General features: G+C 32.8%; 1 protein-coding gene across 3 annotated transcripts in view; it reads left to right on the top strand.

Annotated features, from left to right (window-relative positions):
• Window positions 1–20,527, top strand: part of OLA1 (Obg like ATPase 1) — a 148,182-nt gene that overhangs the window by 60,289 nt on the left and 67,366 nt on the right. The window contains exon 1 of one of the 3 annotated variants that reach the window (XM_039855966.1): window positions 16,347–16,352. The exons of the other annotated variants lie outside the window; for them this stretch is intronic. The gene's annotated coding sequence lies outside the window, so the exon portion shown is untranslated. Of the gene's footprint in view, window positions 1–16,346; window positions 16,353–20,527 lie in introns of those variants that run through there. 3 annotated transcript variants of the gene reach the window in all.

Here is a 20,527-nt window from a genome sequence, read left to right as displayed (position 1 = left end):
TATTTGTATATGATCTTAATCAGATTGAAGAAGTTCTTTTCTAGTTGGCTGAGGACTTTTATCCCGAATGGGTATTGAATTTTATCAAATGCATTTCATTTTATTTATTGAAATGATCATATGGTTTTTCTTCTTTATGGTATTAATGTAGTGAATTACATAGACTGATTTTTGTATGATAGCAACTCATATGCCTGAGATAAACTCACTTTGTTTTGATGAATAATTCTTTTTTACATTATGTTTGCTTTGATTTGCTAATATTTTTAAAAGGATTTTTGCATCTCTGTTAATGAATGATTGTCAGTTCTGTGGTTTTCTTATTTTTTTGTCTCATTTGGATATGAGGGTAATATTAGCCTTATAAATCGAGTTGGAAAGTTATTCCTCCTCAATTTTTTGAGAGTTTGTGGAGGATTGGTGTTACTTCTTCCCTAAATGTTTAATAGAATTTACCACTAAAGTTAGCCGAGTCTGGAGTTCTCTTTGTGGGAAGATTTTTATTTACAAATACAGTTTCTTTAATTGATACAGAGCTATTCATATTTTCTGTTTCTTCTTGGTTCAGTTTTGGTAATTTGTGTCTTTTTAGCATTTTGATTATTTCATACAGGCTGTTAAACTTATTGGTATATAGTTGTTATATATATAGACGTAGGATCTGTAATGATATCTTCTCTTTCATTCCTGATATTAGAATGAAATGTAATGTTTGTCTTTTATCTTTTTTTGATCAGCCTATCTAGAGATTTGTCAGTTTTACCATTCTTTTCAGAGGATCATTGATTTTATCATTTTTTCTCTATTTATTCACTCCTGTCTCACCAGTTTCTGTTCATATCTTTATTGTTTCCTTCTTTCTACCTATTTGGTTTTAAGTTGCTCCCCCTACCCCATATCTTAAGGTGAAAACTCAGATCATTGATTTTAGAGCTGCTTTTCTAATGCAGTCTTTTAACATTACAAATTTTTCTCTAAGTACTGCTTTCGCTGTATCCCACACATTTTGAAATATTGTATTTTTATTATTTAAAAATATTTTTTAATTTTTCTTGTGATTTCTCTTTGACCCATTAATTCTTAAGAAGTACGACTATTTCTAACTGGAGTTTACCTAGTATTGTTATTGTTATTGTTATTGATTTCTAATTTAATCCCTTTAGTCTTTTTAAATTTATTGAGATTTGGTTTTTGACTCAATATATAGTCTGAGCCCAATGCACTATCTACTCTTGAAAAGAATGTGTATTTGTTATTATTAGGTATAGTGTTCTGTAAATATCGCATAAGTCAAGATGAAAATAGCATTTTTTATATCTTCTATGTCTTTCCTGACACTTTTTTTTTTTGGTCTAGTTCTAAGAATTTGGTTAAGAGAAGGGTGTCAAAATTCCAACTCTTGATTGTGGAATTGTCTTTTTGTCCTTAAACCTGTCTAATTTGGCTTTCTAGATTTTGGAGCTCTATTATAAGGCACATACACATATATGAATATAATGCCTTCCTGATGAATTAGTTTTTTCTCATTATAAAATATTTTTCTGTTTCTGGCAATACTTTTTATTTTGAGATCAACTTTACCTGCTATTAATATAGCCACTATAATTATCTTATGCTTATTGTTTTCCATTCATTTACTCTCAACCTATCAATGTCTCTAAAAAGTACATCTCTGTATAAAGCATATAGTTGTGTCCAATTTTATTATCAAATGTTGATAGCCAGCACCTTTTAAAGTACATAGTTTATATACTTATTGATAGATATAGATTTGTGTCATCATATTTATGTTCTGTTTGTTGCCTCTGTGTTTTGTTCCTCGGTTTCTTTCTCTTCATTTTTTTTATTATTTGAAGATTTCTTAGGAATTTATTTTTATACTTATTTTAGTTTCTAGCTTGACTTCTTCACTTTTTTCTTTAGTGGTTGCTTTGATGTTTACAGTAAATATCTAACTTTTCACAGGTAGTGTATAGATAGATGTCTTCGTTTCTTATAGTTTACATACTTTATATTATATCACTTCATGTAAAATATAATAGCCTTGTAAGTGTGTAAGCCTATATTCCCTTCCATTCCTTTATACTAAGTTGTATGTAATACTCTACATATATAAACCTTAAAAATTTTTAAATTGATATAAAATTCACGTAACAGAAAATTAACCATTTTAAAGTGTACATATCAGTGACATTTAGTACATCCCACAGCTTTTTCTTTAAATATATATTTGTATTAAGAAATCAAGAAGATTAAACCAACAGAAATAGTCATTTGTATTTACTCAGATATTTGCCATTTCTGATGTTCTTTATTCCTTTCTGAGAATCAGAGGGTCTATCTATTATCATTTCCCTTAAACTTAAAGAATTTTCTTTAGCATTATTTATAGTGTAGGGCTGTTGACAATGATTACTTAGTTTTCTTTCATCTGAAAATGTCTTTATTTCAGCTTCATTCTTTAAGAATTTTTTTGCTGGGTATAAAATTCTTGGTTGATAGGTTTTTGGTTTTTCTTTCTGTACTTTGAAAATGTTGCATTCTCTTCTGGCTTTCTTAGTTTCCAATGAGAAGTAAGGCATTAATTGAAACAAATTCTTTTGCTGCTTTCAAGACTTGCTTTTTACTTTTGACATTTGTAACTTACCTCTGCAGTTGTGTCTGCCTTTGAGTGTATCTCTGCATGGACTTTAAATTTATTCTCCTTGGTGTTCGTTGAGCTTCTTCAGTCTGTAAATTTCTGTCTTTCAATCATTAGGGTATACTTTTTTCCATTAATTCCTCAAATTTTTTTTGCCTCAACTCTTTCTCTTCTCTTCCTAGGATTCCAATTACATGTAGATTGGACCATTTGATATTGTTTGATAGGTCCCCGGGAGTGTTCATTTTTGTTCAGTCTTATTTTTGTGTGTTGTTCAGACTAAGTAGTTTGTGTCGGTTTATCTAAAAGTTAACTTATTCTTTCCTCGCTCATCTCATTTGGCTTTTATGTGCATACAAATTTTTTTTTTTAAAAAGGTATTGTGTTTATTCTAAATTTTCTTCTCTTTCCTTTTTTTTTTTTTTTTTAACCATTTCTATTTCTTGGAATGCTTAGCTTTTTTGTTCATTGTGTGCTTAATTTGTTTTATTTATTGAAGATAGTTTTAATAGACACAATTTTTTCTCAGCTACTTCCAACATCAGGGTTACCTCAAGTTCACTCTCAATTGTTTTCTCTTAATATGTTTGATTTCCCTCAGATAACTTTGGATTATATCCTGGATATTAGGAATGTTGTGATTCTGGATTCCTTTGTTTTTCTGATATGTGTTGTTTGTTTTGTATTAGTAGGCAATTGGACTTGAACTGCAAACTCCATTTCTTAGTTGGCAGCTCCAGTGTCACTCCAGATATTTTGTCTTTATTCTGCTTTGAGTCTGCCTTTGCGTGGTTCTGGCATCAAAGAGTTGTGTGTATTGAATTTGGTGATTCCCTCTATGTTTCCTTGCTCTTTCTGTTCCTTTGCACTCTTTCATTGCTATAGGTTGCCTGGCTTTGGTTTTCTGGTTCCCCAGTTCAGACAGTTTATTCGTTTCTTGTACTGTGCGAGCTACACTTGGTCCCAGGTTGAAAGTCTTGAAAAGAGGAACTCCCTTCATAAAACTCTCCTTTAAGCATGTATTCTCAACCATTCTGTCTGTCTGTGTTCTCTAGTGCCTTTAGGTAGCTGCTTTTAGTATGGTTTTTGTTCCATAGTGCGTTTCCCCATTAGAGTGGGGAATGGTAGTTTTCAGGTGGGATCTTACTATGCCATCATTGAAAAGGGAAGCCATTGAGTGGAATCTTTATATGCTACCTAATAACTCAATGACACACCAAAACTGGAATACAGTTTCTTATTGGATTTGTTCACTACTACTTTACTTCCTGTAGTGATACTATGCATATTAAGGCAGTGGGTTTTGAACCTTAAAAAGAAGTATTTAAATTAATAGTGAAATTCAACTTATTACCAAAATATAATCATAATCTTGAATTGATTATTATATAGAATTTTATCCTGGTATTACTATATTAGCATCATATCTTAATTATTATACAATAAAAATTTTTTTGAAAGAATAATTGAAATTATAAGGATTACTTTTCTAAAGATTCTGATTTTACTTGTACGGTAGTGCTATCTCAGCTTTTGGGAGTAAATTGAAGAAGATATAAAAGATTCAGTCAGTGTATTAGTGAATAAATTGTAACTATTTACTGATGGGGAAGTATTTTTGTTGAGCATAGGATACATACTGTATTCAGTTCTGAGTGTTTTCTTTTTAAAAATTAAATCAAGATTCTTTAAAACACAATTGTTGACAGTTATTGTGAATTTATCTTGCATAAAAATTATTTAGGACAGTATTGTAAAAGAAGACATATTAAGTGAATTCTTAACTAAATATTCACAATAGAAAAAGGGAAGAGAACTTTAAAATATTTTTTCTTTAAAGAAATTTGAGTTAATAATATCTCTTAGGGTAATATGGGGCCATAAATTGAAGCAGTAAGTAGATAAATCAACAGTACAAAAACAAGTATATTTTACCACATCTTTATGCTCTCTTATTTTAAAAATAATACTAATGATTATCACTAACAAATTTTGTAGTTGGCTGTATTATTACAGGACAGAATTTTACAGATATTTAAAGTTAAGTGGAGATACTTAGCAAAAAATGATAGTGGACCACTGTTGCAATCTGCAGTGGTGGTAATGAAACCAGTTTTCCTCTTGGGGACCAGAACCCTATTCAAGTAAACTATCACCTCCTTTTTTTTTTTTTCCTTGAGATTTCCTACTTCATATTCAGATTGAGTTTCACAGGTGTATGAACTGAAACTACCACTTGCACAATTCGGTTTCTGTTAGAGCTTCCTAGTCCTCTGTTGTGTCTGCCAGATCCTAACTGATAAAGTGATAGCTGTCTTCAGTCTGCCTCGGAAACTGCTTCTCAGAGGCTTTGTTTTTTATTTCTGCTCCACAGGAGGCAAATTTAGGTTCTACTTGAAAGTTACATTGGCTTATTTTTAGTTTGTGAATTAAATTCCCAAAGTTAGGTCAAAAAGTAAAATGTTCATCAGGTACATAAAAAAACAGATATTATCTTCTGATAAGTATTAAGCTTTGAGTGATAATTTGCTAAACAATAAAAAGAGGACATTCTCAGTATCTTATAAAGTACATTTTTTCCCTCTGTTACTGAAATTATTTGACAGGCTAACCTAATTTCTTTTATAGGTGATACTCTTACATATGATCAATAAGGGCTTAAACATTGTTTAAACGAATCGTTTATATTTCAGGAAGAAATAAAACTTGAGCTGGATAGATTTTGGTTAGATGAAGGGGAGCAAGAATTTTCTGGCATGGAGTCTTCAGAAAAGGGGATAGCTTGTTCTGTACCTTTTTTATATCAGATTTTGCTACACAATTTTTTTCCAGTAGATACTATCCTGTTTGGAGGTGAAGAAAGTATTAGTCAGAAAGATTGTTGTTAGCTCCATGACCATAGGCAAGTTAATGGCAGAACTCATAATTTTTGAAGCCAGTACTGTTGGCTTGAACATACCCTTTCCATGATACCTTATACCAATTGGGTGCATTAATTTTTATATATGTGATAATAGTTACAGTAGAACTCCATTTTGAAATGGCTTAAAAATCTATCAGCATATACTGTTGAGCAGATAAAATTATAGTTTTAGGTGATACTTGATCCACTGATTCAGAACTTTTCCTAAGGACTTAATTTTTATTTTTATCTCTGCTCTTTGCTCTGACCAGCTTAATCCTAAGGCTGGTTATTCTCATGGTCCTAAGATGGCTTGTAGCATCTCACTGGCCATATAGTATCTAGTTCACATCCATCAGAGAAAAGTGACCAGCCCAACCTTCCAATAAAAAGATGTTTTATTTTTTTCTCCTATTTTAAATGAGTTGGTTTAATTCTAGGTGGTACAGAATTTGGGACAGAACAAAGACTGAAGAACACATTTTGACAGGATTTTGGGTTGAGTTTACTCTAATTTCATAGCTAAAGTTGAAATGACTAAGAACTAAAGATAAGCCACAGGAAGAGGATGATGATGAGGAGGAGGAGAAGGATGGAAGATGATTGATGATGTTTTTGTTTACAAAAGCTTATTCTTAAATGTACAACAGGCTCCAAGACAACACTTCATCCTAGCTATAGGTGGCAATGGATGTTATGGTGAGGAATCCAGATGTTAAAACGGTAATGAAATTAAGGATCACCATTGCCCCAAACACAAGGAACAGCTCATTTTTTGCCAAATTTCTTAATTCCACTTGTGGCCTGGGGACCCTTCCCCACAGCTTTCACTTTAAGCTTTTTGAGTTTCTTCTGCTCCTCTTTTTGCCTCTGCTTGAATGCCTTATCTTCCTTGGCCTGCTTCTCAGGCTGCTTCAGGGACTTCTTGTTGCCACCTTCGCAGCTGGACATGGTGCCTGTTGCCCCTTCCCTAGACTCTGTATTCCAGTAAAAAGTTTTGATATTTACTCCACTTGGACCTGCTTAGGTCACGTTCTTAATCCTTGACCAGTCATTGTGGGCAGATGGAATTATCTAACCTGAAACTAGTTAAACCCCTAAGAAGTAATGGGAGTGGGGTTGAAGTTGGGGAGTTTACAACAAATGTACATTTCAATGTCAAACTTGAACATTATTATTTGCAATTCTGTCAATTTGGAAAGGAGAGAAAATGCCCGTTAAATTTTAAGTTTAAAAGTTTTTAGAAACAAATTTGTTTTGATTCTTGCCTGAGAGGTATCGTCTTATCATGGTAATACCTCATAATACTGGTTTAAAACATCCTAGTATTGTGAGTTAAAGCAGTATAATTCTGATGAAATTTCATTACTAGAGTTGTGATAAAAATGTTTCCTCTTCATTAAATATGTGATCAAGTTTATTGTTCATGAAAATAAAACTGATCGATTACGTCGTGGGATTACCAAATATAAAGCAGAATGGTATTTAGAGCTTCCTCATAGTGCTTGTATTGATTAGTGCAAATTTTAAGCATGTCTACATGAAAAATAAATGCAAAACTTTATTAAATGCTGTGTTTTAAAAGTTTTATTTTATTCTATTTATTTTTATTATTTTATTTTTTTAATATATTTTTTCCCTCTTTAATCCCTGCCCCTCTTCTACCCCTAACCTATGGATGTTGCTGTTTCCCTTTTTCTTTTTAAGAACTGGATCTCTGAAGGTGGTGGTCTCCTCCCACACGCTCACAGCTTGCACCCGGGGCACGAACCCAGGACCTTCTGCAAGTAAAGCAGACATGCTAAACACTACACTATGGAGCCACCCGCCTGTTCTGTTTATTTTTAAACATTCTTTGTTTATTTGGTTAAATAAAGGAGTTCTGTTCACCAAATGAAAATTTTTCTTTTTTTTTTTTTCTGGTCAAAAGTCTTCTGGTATCTAGATTTAAATATTTGATCGGCTTTCTAAGTAGGCAGTCATACTTTTGTTTAGAAATAATAATGATTTACTTTATGTTATTCCTGTAATCTGTCATCAACTTCTGTTGGTCTTTTCTGGAAGTGCTTTTCCTACTCATTCTATTTTTGCTACCACTTCTTAGTTCAGGCTCTTAGGCATTATAACTGACCCTAATAATACATTCTTGCTGGAGAGCTCTCTTTTTCTGCTGATCGGTATGACCCTGAGACCACCAGCGTTAGACACATTTTGTTTAAAATGCAGAATTCTAAGTAGTATGCTAGTGATCCAGAATTAAGGAAGACGGCTGGGAACCCTCTGTAACCTGGGAAAAATCACTTCTGGTTTCTTCCTTCAGAAGTAGTGGTTTTCAACCATTCCTGTGTCCCACAGGGACTATGTACAAGCATTTGGGTCTCATACCATGGAGGAAAAATGATGTCTATTTTTCACAGAACAGAAAATAATTGTGTGCATTTTGTTAAATTTCCTAGTTTTGTTAACTTTACAGTATTATTTAGAAGTACATATTATTGCTATGCTTTTAACATATACACAAATAAAAATCTACCAGTAGCTGAATATTATGTTTTGTACTGTGCTAACTCTAAAACCCAAAGCTAATGAGTACATAATCATTCAGTTATTAAGTAAGAAGCAGTACCTTAATAGCCTAGTATGAGGCAAGAAAAGGGAACACCTAAGGTCTAGGGATATTGTTAATATTCCAGAGGAGCACACCTTGGCATCTCATTTTTACTGATGATATAGCCATTGAGAAATTAGATGTGTCACTGCTTGTGAGTCATTGCTTTTGATTATGTTACTGACTCTAGTAAAACATTCATGCCTTCCTTGGGAATTCCATTTTCTCCCTAGTGCTCAAGGCTTTTCGTTGTTAAGCATTAGCATGTTTTTCAGTGCTCTCTTTTCAGTTCTAAATTTTCCTCCGGTGGGTTTGCTCTTTGTACTCTGAATGTACCATATGCATTTCACCCTTGTCTTTGCTGTACCTCTAGCTAAGTTTTATCCTCAAAGGTCCATATCTTTGATCCTATTCTCTTACCCCCTTTGCTCTTTCTTTCCTGTCTTTGAGACCAGGAACACTCTTTTGTAGGTACTATTTCATGTAGCCACAATAAGTTACATATGCTTGTCTTATTTCTCTAACTAGACTATAAGCTCCTTGAAGGTGTAGCCATATGTAATTTCATCTTTCCTCAGATGCTGAAATATGCTTTCTACATTGCAGTCAGTAAAAGGATGTCAGTTTAATTGCTAGAAATGTTTTCCAACTGTAGAGTAAGCTGGCCTATATTGTGGTCTAGCAAATTTCTTATACTACATTATTTGCTTGCCTAAGAAAATAAGCAAGGTGCAAATGGAAATGTTTTTATTGTCTTTATCGAAATCTGTGGATCAAGCAGTAAGATTTTAGATAAATGAAAATAAAATTCTTGTATTTTTATGTTTTACATTTATTGTTAGGCCTCTATATTTTTTCTGTATACTTGTCACCCATGCAGATTTACATATGACATGTAAAAATAAGCTTATAGATATAACACATTTATGTTTACATTTTAAATTTGTTTTATTACTATAACTTTAGTATTATATCATCTCCAGTATTATTAATATTCTTTTCAGGGTTAAAACTTAGCTAACAAAATAATATGTGATATATATACTGTTGCGTTTGATACAGTTGGATGAATTCTGCTAGGTAAGAAAGTATATAATGGAAAGGAAATCTTATTTAAGAAATGAACCATACTATTTAAAATAGAAACCCGAGAGCTCTTTTTAACATTGCAGCTGAATTAAACAAATAATCTTTACACCATTACTAAGAAGTGCATGTAGTTAAAAATACATTTATACATATTATTTTTAAAAAACCTAGTTAACTTTAAAATATGTAAGTTTTCTTGTCGTTTAGGGTTCTGTGAAGCTGATCATCAAGAGGGTTGCAAATCATTGGTGGTTTCTATTTTCAGATTTCCACATCCCGGAGTAATTTGCTTTAATTTCACCCAATTTAACCTATACTTCACACCATCACCATTCAGCTTTAATAGCTATGTTCTATGCATAAGAAAAGCAGATAAATGTCCACAATTAGGCTGCAAATGATTACAACTAGTTAGGGCTTTATGAAGACAAAACTTAAAGGACTATGGCGCCAAACAAAGCCACAAAAGACGGCTGAAAATGCTGTCTAGAGAAGTCAAGTCTACCATGGCATTTGATTTATCACTTTTGTAGTTGATTTTACTTATTTTAATATATCGGCAGGTGTGCCTACTCTGAGAAATATTCATCTTTAAAGAATATTTTTTCTCTGTTAATGTATTTTTGTTTTTACTTGCTTTCTTAAATTTCAGCATAGATAACCAGATTGAATCTTTAAAAAAATATATTTAAATGGTAGCATTTGTTTGGAAATTAAGCATAGTTGGTTTGAAATGTACTAGCATTTATGTACCTTGTCAATGCATTTGTGAAATTAAGACTTCTCTGAAATCTTTATATATTTGTCAAATGGTCTTCTTAGACATTTGATAGAAGTATAATCTTACAATTCTGTATAGAATTTTATTTCTACTTAGGTCTTAGCATGTAAAATATATGCCTATAGAGTGTTACTTATGTAAAGTATGTGCACATATATAAAAGAGTCAGAAGTTGTTCTAATTTTATTTATGTTAGTGTTGTTCCCCTTTCTATATGTAAGTTCTTGATGATGGTTAGTGCACAGCATATTTTAATGTATAAAGAATTTAGTTGTTTTAAGGTTTTAAAAAGCCAGACTTTTCATTTTACTATAAAAGCACGTCATCCTGCAAAATAAAATTCGTCCTTTTTGTTAATATGGTTCCATATTTAACAAGTTTAAAGACTGGATCTCATCTCTTCAAAATTTTCAGTCAAGGTTTTGACATAAATCCTTTCTTATTTTTTAGTGAATAAATAAAATTTAAGATTTTAGTTTAGTGTTTAGATTTGTCTTTAGTCATTCTGTTAAAATTTGCTCAGAAATTATATGTAGAAGGAGCAACAATATTGATGGATAATAATTTTATGTTACAGTTTGTGTGCACACAGAATTATTCTTGTAATTGAATTACTCCCCATTTTAGTAGTGCTCACTGTTTTATTAATTATATGAGGGGTAACATGTAGTTATTTAAAATGTGCTCATTTTAGATAATCCTGTATTCTTAAATAATAATCAAATAATTAAATAATGTCTCTTTCTTGTTGCTTAGAAGTCAGAATAAATGTAGATTACAAATCCAAGCAATTGTAGTTTTTATACAAATGTAACAAACGCATGAGTATGTATGCACACAGTTGCTGACTTTAAAACCAATCCTCAGGAATTAATAGCTTGTTGCCTTTGCTTATAAAACCAATGTATGTGAGAAAGTGTACTAAAACTTATTTTTAACATATCTTTATTTTAAAGAAAGTAGTTAATTGTCTATCCTACAAAGTAGACCAATATAACCATGCCAAGACAATAAGCTATACAGCTTCACAGTTGTATTAAACTAGTTTCATATGCTATATCATAAAACTTTCAGTCCAATCAGCAACTAAATTTAAATACTGCAAATTGTAGCAGCAAAACAATAATTCTGCTGATTAGCCCCTTTCCATTTCTTGTAAGTGAACTGTTTATGCTGTTGAGTACCTTTTGAAAAAAGAAAAAGCCAAAACAGCCTTGATTAGTCAAGGAGTAATTGGATGACTTGATTTTAGCAAGAGAATGAATTGGTTGATGATAGCCTGTAACTAAGTGTAGTGGTTCTGTTCGGATGAATACATAACATACAGTCATCAGATCTTGACAGGTATAACATATAAGCAGTGCTAAAATCTGGTGGTGGTGTGGATGGCATGAAGATGGAGGGGAGTAAATTTGCCATGAAGTCTTTTACTGAAAAATTTGAGGTGATTCATAAGGGAATTTAGAGAACTCCCCTTTTTTTTGGCATTGGGGAAGTAGTGTGGAGATTTGTCTTACTTTATTACTGTAGTCCCCCATGTTTTATGCTCTAAAGACAAAAGAGATCTAGGATTTTCTAATTTTCTTTGGGGGGATCATTAATACTATATCTTTTCACTCTTGTTGTAGATCATGGTTCATTAGTGTATCATGTGGGAAAGCCTAACACAATAAAGCATTAGTTGTGTTCATATTTAACTATTTAAAGTCTTAATTAGTCAGAACTTTTTCTTCATTGCATTCTTATTTATAATTTCCTGATTATTTTTAAAACTTTATCTCTGTTTACATTAATGAAGTATGGCATAAAGAAAAAAAAATTGTTTTAACTTATTCTGTCACTAGTCTTTTTAAATAAGCCCAAACTGTCAATCTGCCCACCCCCTGCCCCCCCAGAATATATTACAGTAACCTCCCCTCCTCTGCTATAATATGCTACATGGGTCCAAAATATGAGGTAACTCTGTTACTGGCTGAATGAAATGACGGGGGTGAACCTGCACAGCTACCTGCAAAGGGATGAAGGGTGTGGCAAGGTACAGGCCTAGACAAATCCATTCTGGGACTGGCTTTGATTTGGCACCACCTGGTGGTGATTGTTTGCTCTGTCTTAACTATTGATGGTGATGACTAGTTCTTGAGGACTTTAGGACAGCAGTAGAATTCTAGGAATCTTTCAGGTAGTTGGCACCTATTTGTTAAGCTGAATAGAGTAGGTTGGGTTGGAAGACTACTGGGAATACAGTGACCTACCTTACACAATATTTTCCCAAAGGCATGATTACTTGCCTATCCTTAATCTCTCTAGGCCTTACCCTTACTTCCATGTTTCTGCTCTCTCTTTAGAACTGTGGATTATTGGATTTAAGAGTGAATTATTTTGTGAGGTATGTTATCTGATTTTGGGACATCGACCTGCACAGTACTTTTCATTTGGACTCAAGAATGTAATCTCTATTACGTAATGTGGATTTAGTCAAACCATCATTTTCCTATTCTAATACCATTTCTTCTATTCTCCCCATATCTTAGAAAAACTAGGTAAAAAAGTCATAATCCATTAATATTATGGATAAAGCTATAAAATAGTTATTTAAAATATTAATAGCCAGTCATTTACTTGACTGATTAATACCTGTCACATGTTTACATTTTTCAAGCATTTAAATACCAGTTTCAGACTCTAGCAGAGACAATATCATCTTTTATCACAGCATCAATGCACTTAAATATGGGATTAAAGAATATACTTCCATCAAACCTGTACGTGAATCTTAATCTAAATTTTAAGTGGCATCTATATAACACCAATGTTCCAGTTTGAAAGCTTGAAGCTGTCTTCTTCCATCATCTTGTACTGAATACTGACCCTCTCCCTCCTCCCCTTTATCCTGGACTTACTTTCTTGTATTATGTGCTGATTTGTTTCCCCTATTAGACTGTAAACATTTTTGAAGGCAGAAACTAATCTTATGCAGCTTTTTCTCATCTCTGAAATTCTCCTTCCAGCTCCTAGCACAGCTCTGTGATAAACATTCAGTAAATATTTGTTAACTATGTCTCTTAAAATATGTATGTTTAACTATTATACACTTCCAATTATATGACCAGCCACATTTCATTTCTTTTTCAGTTTGATATTCTTTCCACACACTAGACAAAGAAATCTTTGTAAAGATTTTCTTTAATTATTTTTTAGATTTGACTTTTTTTTTTTTGTTATTTCTATAACTAGTACCTAACAGTCAATTGATTTGTTTGTGACCATCAGTTTCTCTCCAAGCTGTTAGATCTTGTACATAACGGATAGAATCATTTAAAGAGAGTGTGAGCATAATTTAAAGAAATGTAGATGAATAAATGAGCAAGAGCAAGATCACAAGAGTTTGTCTCTGAAAATCTACATAGGAATTTTATAATCTAAAAGATTAAATTTCTGCTTCTCAGTTCAGCGTTGGAACCTTCTCATTAACTCACATCTGCACATTTGAACCTGTGGTAATAGCATTTGGTTGCTATCTTTGTCTTGTAGTATACACCAGTGGTTGGTTCTCAACTGTGGCTTAGCAAAGTCTACAGATGTTTTTGACCTTCACAGCTGGGGTGTGTGCCTGTATGCATGTGCACGTGTGTGTGTTACTAGCATCTAGTTTGTACAGGCTGGGGTGCTGTTAAACATCCCACAATGCACAGATCAGCCCCCCACAACAAAGAATTATCTGGCCCAAAATGTTAGTAGTGCCAAGGTAGAGAGACCCTAGTATATACTTTGTCTTAGGTTTTCATTTATAAGTATAACTAACATATTTTGAGTGCTTACTTACTATGTGCCAGGCACCACCTTAGGATCTTTACATATATTATCACTTTTAATATTCACAGTAATCTTATGAAGTAGGTATTATTGTCTGTATTTTACAGACAAGGAAACTAAGCCACAAAGAAATTCAATAATCACACAACTAATGAATCAAACAGTCCAAGTTAGAACCCAGATAGTCTGATTTCAAAGTCTGTGCTCTTAATCACTTGTTGTACTAATACTTCCATCCTGCCTGGAGTGTTCTCTTGACTTCCCTTTGCTAATACCTGTCTCATAAAGGCCTTGTCTGAATTCAAGCCATCCCTCCTTTGTTCTCATTCATGCTGATCAATTCCTTCTCTCTCTTTTTCTTGTATGACTGCGTTTATTGGTCTTCGTTATAGTATGTAGGTCTATTTTCTCTTTTCTTAATTTGATTTATAATTTTTAAAATTGTACCATAATACATAATCCAGTGCAACATTCAGAAAGTTCTCAGAAAATAAGTATAAATATTCGTCACTAATAGTCAAGCAATTCAGGGAGAAGAGATGAAACACAAGAAACTTCTCATGCCTGTTATTGTGATTTGACATGCGGAGCACTGGTTTCTTTGAAATACCTTGTTGTGTGCTGTGAAACTGATCCTTTGCTGTTGTGCTGCATGTCTGGCTTCATCTGGAATCTGTAGTTTCCCTCTAACATTTTTTCATTCAATGCTAATGAGTGCTTGAGGCATTCATTTATACATTGATTCTTTTATTCTTCATCTTATACCTAATTTTGTATCAGCTCTCATCAAGCACTAGAGTGAAATAGAAAGGCATTTAAGACAGAATCTCTGAGCTTAGGTAACTAAAAGATAGAATAATGTATTCTAATATTAGATATACATGCTACAAGTCATATGAATAAAATGGACAGGTTATGCTTAACAGTTCAGATAGAGGGTATGGGTTAGAGAAGGCATCATTGTAGAGATATTTCAGTGACATCTAATTAAGGCCATGAAAGATCTGTAACTTTTTTTGATAGGCAGAATTAGGGAAGAAGACTATTCCATGCAGAAGGATGAGTAACAGCATTGAAAATGTAAAATGGAAGCATTGAGAGTGGGTCATTTTGAAAGGTGGGCTACTATTGAATACCAACATTAGAAAAAAATAAAGCTCTAATTTGCTGTTTAGTTTGTTTCTTAAATGGCAGAGAGTTCACATGACTTCAATATTCATTGCTTACAGTACTGGTAGTAAAGATAAATGCTAGTCTTATTCATTTCTCTTTGCATTTTTCCCCTTACAACATTACTCCTTAAAAAGATATAAAAATAGATTTTCCCCAGGAGCTATATTTAGGGTAATATATTAAACCATCGATTTTACCGTACTTTATTCCAAGTAAGTCTCTACAACTCCTCTTAGGTTACTCAGGGGTGGTAGAGATTTCTTAGACCTAAATTCCTCCAGAATTGTCTTGTAGATGATGGGATATTAAACTATGTATTTTAGGGATGGATGTGATTTGTAAGAATATACATCTTTGAAGCCTAGAGAAGAGAGTAGGCAAAAATATAGTGACAGTTGAATTTGAAGAACTTTCAGTGTTTAGTGAGTCAGTACCAGAGTTTGACTTGAGCTGAGGATTTGTGGAGAGTGAGGGTGAGACAAGGCCAGTTTACAGAGGGCTTTTTCTACTGGTAGAAGGCTAAGCAATGTTTTAGAAATTAGGAAGTTAGTGAGATGGTCATTGGGAAGGTTAAATACAGCAAACGCAGCTAGCTCAACGTTAAAAATTGAAGAGAATCTTAATAAATATTAATTCAAGATATTATCTATTAAATTTGCCTTTTATGCATTTAAAGTATTTATTATATAGAATAATGTGAAAATCTTGTTGAGAGGTTAATGCTCGTTCTCATTAAAATACTTATTTTCTGCCTACTTCTTTAGAAAGAATTGATACGTTGCAGCAACTAAAAATGTAAAACGTGAGCAACTGAATATAACTAAGTACAGGTGTTGACTCTGGGTTATCATTCATAACTTTTAAGTGACTTTAGGATTCCCTAATGGTGTGGATGTCTAGTTACCTACAATATAAATACAGCACCTGTAATTGTTAGGCAGAATTTTTTGGTATTCTGTATATTTAAAAGAATTATATTGTATGATATTGTAATGTATTGCTTCTAATCCATTAGGTGGTATCAGTAATAACCAAAAAGTTATTGCTACTACACTAATATAAGGTCCAATTTTAATATGTTTATGTCTTTATGCCTATATCTTTTTTCTTTGTTCATCTCATTCTTCCTACTTAATGTTTTGTTTTTGAGTCACTGCTTGAAAGCATATTATTTTTAATTTACTTGAAGTCTTAAAATTAGGAGGAAATAATAAACAAATTTTCAAGTTTTCTCAGAACCTGACCAGCTCACTTTATTATTCTCTCTTATACTAAATATCTGTTTCTCTCAAGATTAGGAATGATTTTTTTTTTTTTAAGACATTGCTTGCTTGCTTTCATATAAGTTAACTACTTTGTGTAAATGTCCTGCTTGAATCATTTATAATTTCTTTTAGATTGGTCCCTCAAAGTCAGGCACATGTGCATTTTATTTTACTAAACTTTGAAAAACCTTGATCAATTTTCGAATATGTCTGAGGGATGGTAATTTTCTTCCTCTTGGCCAGGGCTTAGTTTTGGAGCCTTTTTGTATATGAGAGAGAAGGAAGGGAGAGCTCTAGAAGAGAAGCAAAGCAAAAGCAAATTCTTCAGGTTACCCATAGTTCTGCTTTCTATTCCAGCATTAAACAATTAGCCTGTGGCATAGACTTAATTATTTTAGGGCTTTTGCTGTATCTCAAATAATAGGTTTTTTCCTGGAAAATGAAGGTTAAAGACTTTAAAGGCTACTTTTAATTGATTCGTTATTGTAAATAAGTATAACCCACCAAGTCTACTATTGCATCAAGTAATTAACAGTTTGTATTACTATACCAATTATTTCCATTTTTACATGTTTACAAAATATTTTATTTTTCCAGAGGTATATAAATATATCCACTTAAAGTAATTAAAATTTGATTGATACAACCATTTTCATTTGCTTCAAACTCTGAAAGCTTAGAGACTTAAACCTACATCCTTTTTAGCAGAATTTTGTTAGCGGAATGATTTATTAGTTCTGTGTTCCAAAATTCGCCATGTTCCCTTATATCTTTAAGAAGGCAATTTTTGAAGTAAATATAATAAATTGAGATGCTCTTCTCCTACTTTCTAGCTTGAGGAAAGTAGTTGAAACTGCACGTTTAATGTAAAGATAAAAAAATATTACACCAGCTGAGGTCTAGCTATGAATTAGATTGTGCTTTTGCTCACATCACTTTTATTGTCAAGATGAGAAGGGGCTTTAGATTAAGGCTAGAATTGTAAAGTGCATCTGTAACCTGGGCTTAAACTATACTTCTATTTAAATCAGAGTATTTGGAGTGTGCAATAAACAGTTTAACTCCTTCTTTAAACTACTCTTCCTCTCATACAACAAAGAATTTCTGTCTTGTCATTTATGGAAAGTAAATAGGAACTGGCATTTTCCAGTGTTTATGAATAAAGTTATACATGTTAAGGGAATTGCTAATCCAAGTTTAGCTCTCTCCTCTTTAAATATTAATGAGCTATAGAATTAAAAGGAAGTTGGGAATCGTTCTAACACAGGATAGGAGTTTGCTTTGAAGAATGGATTAGAAATTTGAAAATATAAAGATATTTTTGAGCAGGATATCCTTGTTTTCTAACATTATATTTAAGAATTTATCTCTACTGGTTTAGGAATGTAGCCTCCAACATTTTAGTGATTTTGATGGGACTCTCACTAGAATATAGATGTTCAAAACATTAATTATTTACCACACAGGACAAGCTGAGAAGAATGTGAAATAATATAGCATACAGAATGTTGTGGTGCTATGATTTAAGATTCAGTATATTTGTAATAATATTTTAAATATTAAAAGTAATTATTATTATTATTTTTAGAATCTATGCTTTGGTTATAGAATACTTTTTGGATCCATCCTTGATTTGGGCTTTGAATGCAAATAGAGATTTTTTATTTTTTTTTTGCAAATCATTTTATTTATTTTTCCCTCTCTTTAATTTCCCACCTACCACACTTCCACCCCTGACCTATGGATGTTGCCATTTGTTCTTAAGAATTGGATCTCTGAAGGCAGGGCATCTCTTCCTATACACTCGGAGTGCACCTGGGGCCTGGCACCTGGGGTGCGAACCCAGGACCTTCTGAGTGTAAAGCAGACGTGCTAACCACTACACTATGGAGCCACCCCCTAAGGATCTTTTTTTTCTTGAAACCTTGTCATCATCATCTCTCTCTCTAATTACTTTTACTAGTTAATATTTTTTTCTTTAGTTGAGTCTCACTGTTCATCCCTTCTTTATATCTCCTATCAGTACTCTTGTGTACTTTCTCATCACCATATTTAGAGTACAGCACTTTTCTTTTAGCTGGTTCCCTACTTCTGGTTAGTCTTTCTAAAATACTGCTTTCCATTCATTACTAACATAAAATCAATGCCAACTTCCTATTGACTAGCAGATGAGTTCCAGACTTACCTTGCTATTTGAACTTCCTTATGCCTCACCCCCTACCTGGTTTAATAAATTTTTATCTTCTACTATGCTTCAATGCAGTTTCTCAGTGGTTAGCTCTTCAGTAAACCTTATTTATTTCAACCTTTATTTTTTCTCTGATGCTTTTCCCTGTTACTCGTCATGCCTTTTTTCATCTTCTTTACCTTTACTAATTTTTCTGTATTTAAAGACCTAGGCGATTAGTTATTGTTAAACTTATATTTAAAGTTCTTGCTAGTGAGTATTGGTCTCCTTTTTGATTAGATTAGTTTTCCCCAACAAGATTGTGCAGTCATTGAGACCAAGGTCCTATTATTTTGATTTTTGTTTTTAATTCTCACAAGACTCATCATATTGTTAGATATATAAGAAAGCTTTCTTTAAGGGAGAACTTATATTTAACAAGGCATATTATGGTTTGCATATGTGTTGAGAGGTTGACAATTTATGCACTGGTTTATATACCAGAGAATTCCTTATCTCTGCATTGTATAGGGGTAGCAGATATGGGGGAAAAAACATGTTAAATAGGTCCATCTTGACCACATATCCTCTTATTTAAAAAAGAAAAAGTTCTAGGCATGCTATTTAGAATATCAATGTTTCCATGATAGGTGGTTTATGAAGTGCTGCTCTGTAGCCTGTATATTTAAATTAAAAAAGTGTTTTAAAACTGTTCCTACTTCTAGCTAAGGATGCTTTGCTTTTGAAAATTGAAGATAGCCTGAATTTAAGTAGTGATATCACAAATCAGTGAATCCAAAGTATATTTTTATTACTGAAGTCCTTTGCAGTTAGATTTAGTATCTTAAATAGAGTATAGATTTATCCTTTTTACTCAAATCTTTATGGGATAAGATAGGCTGTAAGTGAGTAAATTGATCAATCTCAGTCCACTTATAATAGTTTAAAATAGCAAACTCATTTCTGCTACATCATACCAACATGCAGAATCTTCAATACATATAGACAGTCAAATGTGTCTCACCAAGTCAAATATTATGTCTGTATTCCGAATGGCTTTCTAGTAAAGGAAGTACACAAATTTTAAAAGTCACAGCTTTAGCATAAGCATTGACATTTTGCATTTATTCACTTAGTGAATGGGTTTTATAATAGAAATGATTTATATAATAACTAAAAGGACATTTTTTGGTTCATTTTATCTGCTATTATCTCAAAGTATACTGGAACCACTCAGGGGAGTTCTGGGCTAGAAATTCTGTTAATGAGTGTAATAAAGGGATAAGAGAAAAAAATCTAAGATATCAACACTTATGGGGTAGTTAGAGCAAGACAAGGAATGGCTTGAGAAGAAATGGCCAGAGAAAATAAAAGAAAATCAGGAGAATGTGGTTAGAAAGAAGCAATGAAAGAGACTATGTCAGTGCTCTCAAGTTAGATCCTACTGAGAGGTCATTCAGGATTCCTGAAGAATGGCCATTTGATTCAGCTTCATGAAGGCAAATCATTGTTGTCCTTTTTGAGGTCAATTTTCGATAGCATGGTGGAGGCATATTCCAAACTGCAGTGGGTAGGTTTTAAATGGGAAGTAAAGAAGTGGAGGGAACAAGTACAGACAGCTCTTTCAAGAAATTTGACTCTGAACTGGAGGAAAGAAAGCCATAACTGGAATGGGAATTAATGTCTAAGGGTGACTGACATGATTCATTTAATGTGGAATCTTAAACCCACTTACTTAAATGTTGATGTGAAAGTATTAGTGGAAATGGAGATTATACAAATGATATGAGGAGAAAGTGAGAAAGAGAGGCATAATAGATTGAGGTCTCGGGAAATACAAAGAAGCTCGTGGAACAAACTTCCTTGGGAGAGGCTAAGATCCAGAGCAGAGCTGGTAGAGAGTGGCCATAAATAATAGAAGGTAATGTTTTCCATTTTACTTCTGGAAAGAAGAAAAGATTGGGTAAAAACAAAATGGGGGGTTTGGTGTTCTAGAGATGACACGCATTTTTCCTGTAAAGTGAGAATGGTCATCTGCTGGGTAGCAGGAGAGAAGAGGTTCTGAAAGTGTTGAAAGTGTGAGAGAAG

The sequence above is a fragment of the Pteropus medius genome, unplaced genomic scaffold (assembly GCF_902729225.1).
Source record: "Pteropus medius unplaced genomic scaffold, Ma_sr-lr_union100, whole genome shotgun sequence".
In the NCBI taxonomy this organism is placed as follows: Eukaryota; Metazoa; Chordata; class Mammalia; order Chiroptera; family Pteropodidae; genus Pteropus; species Pteropus medius.
This window is presented reverse-complemented; position numbering and strand designations above follow the sequence as displayed.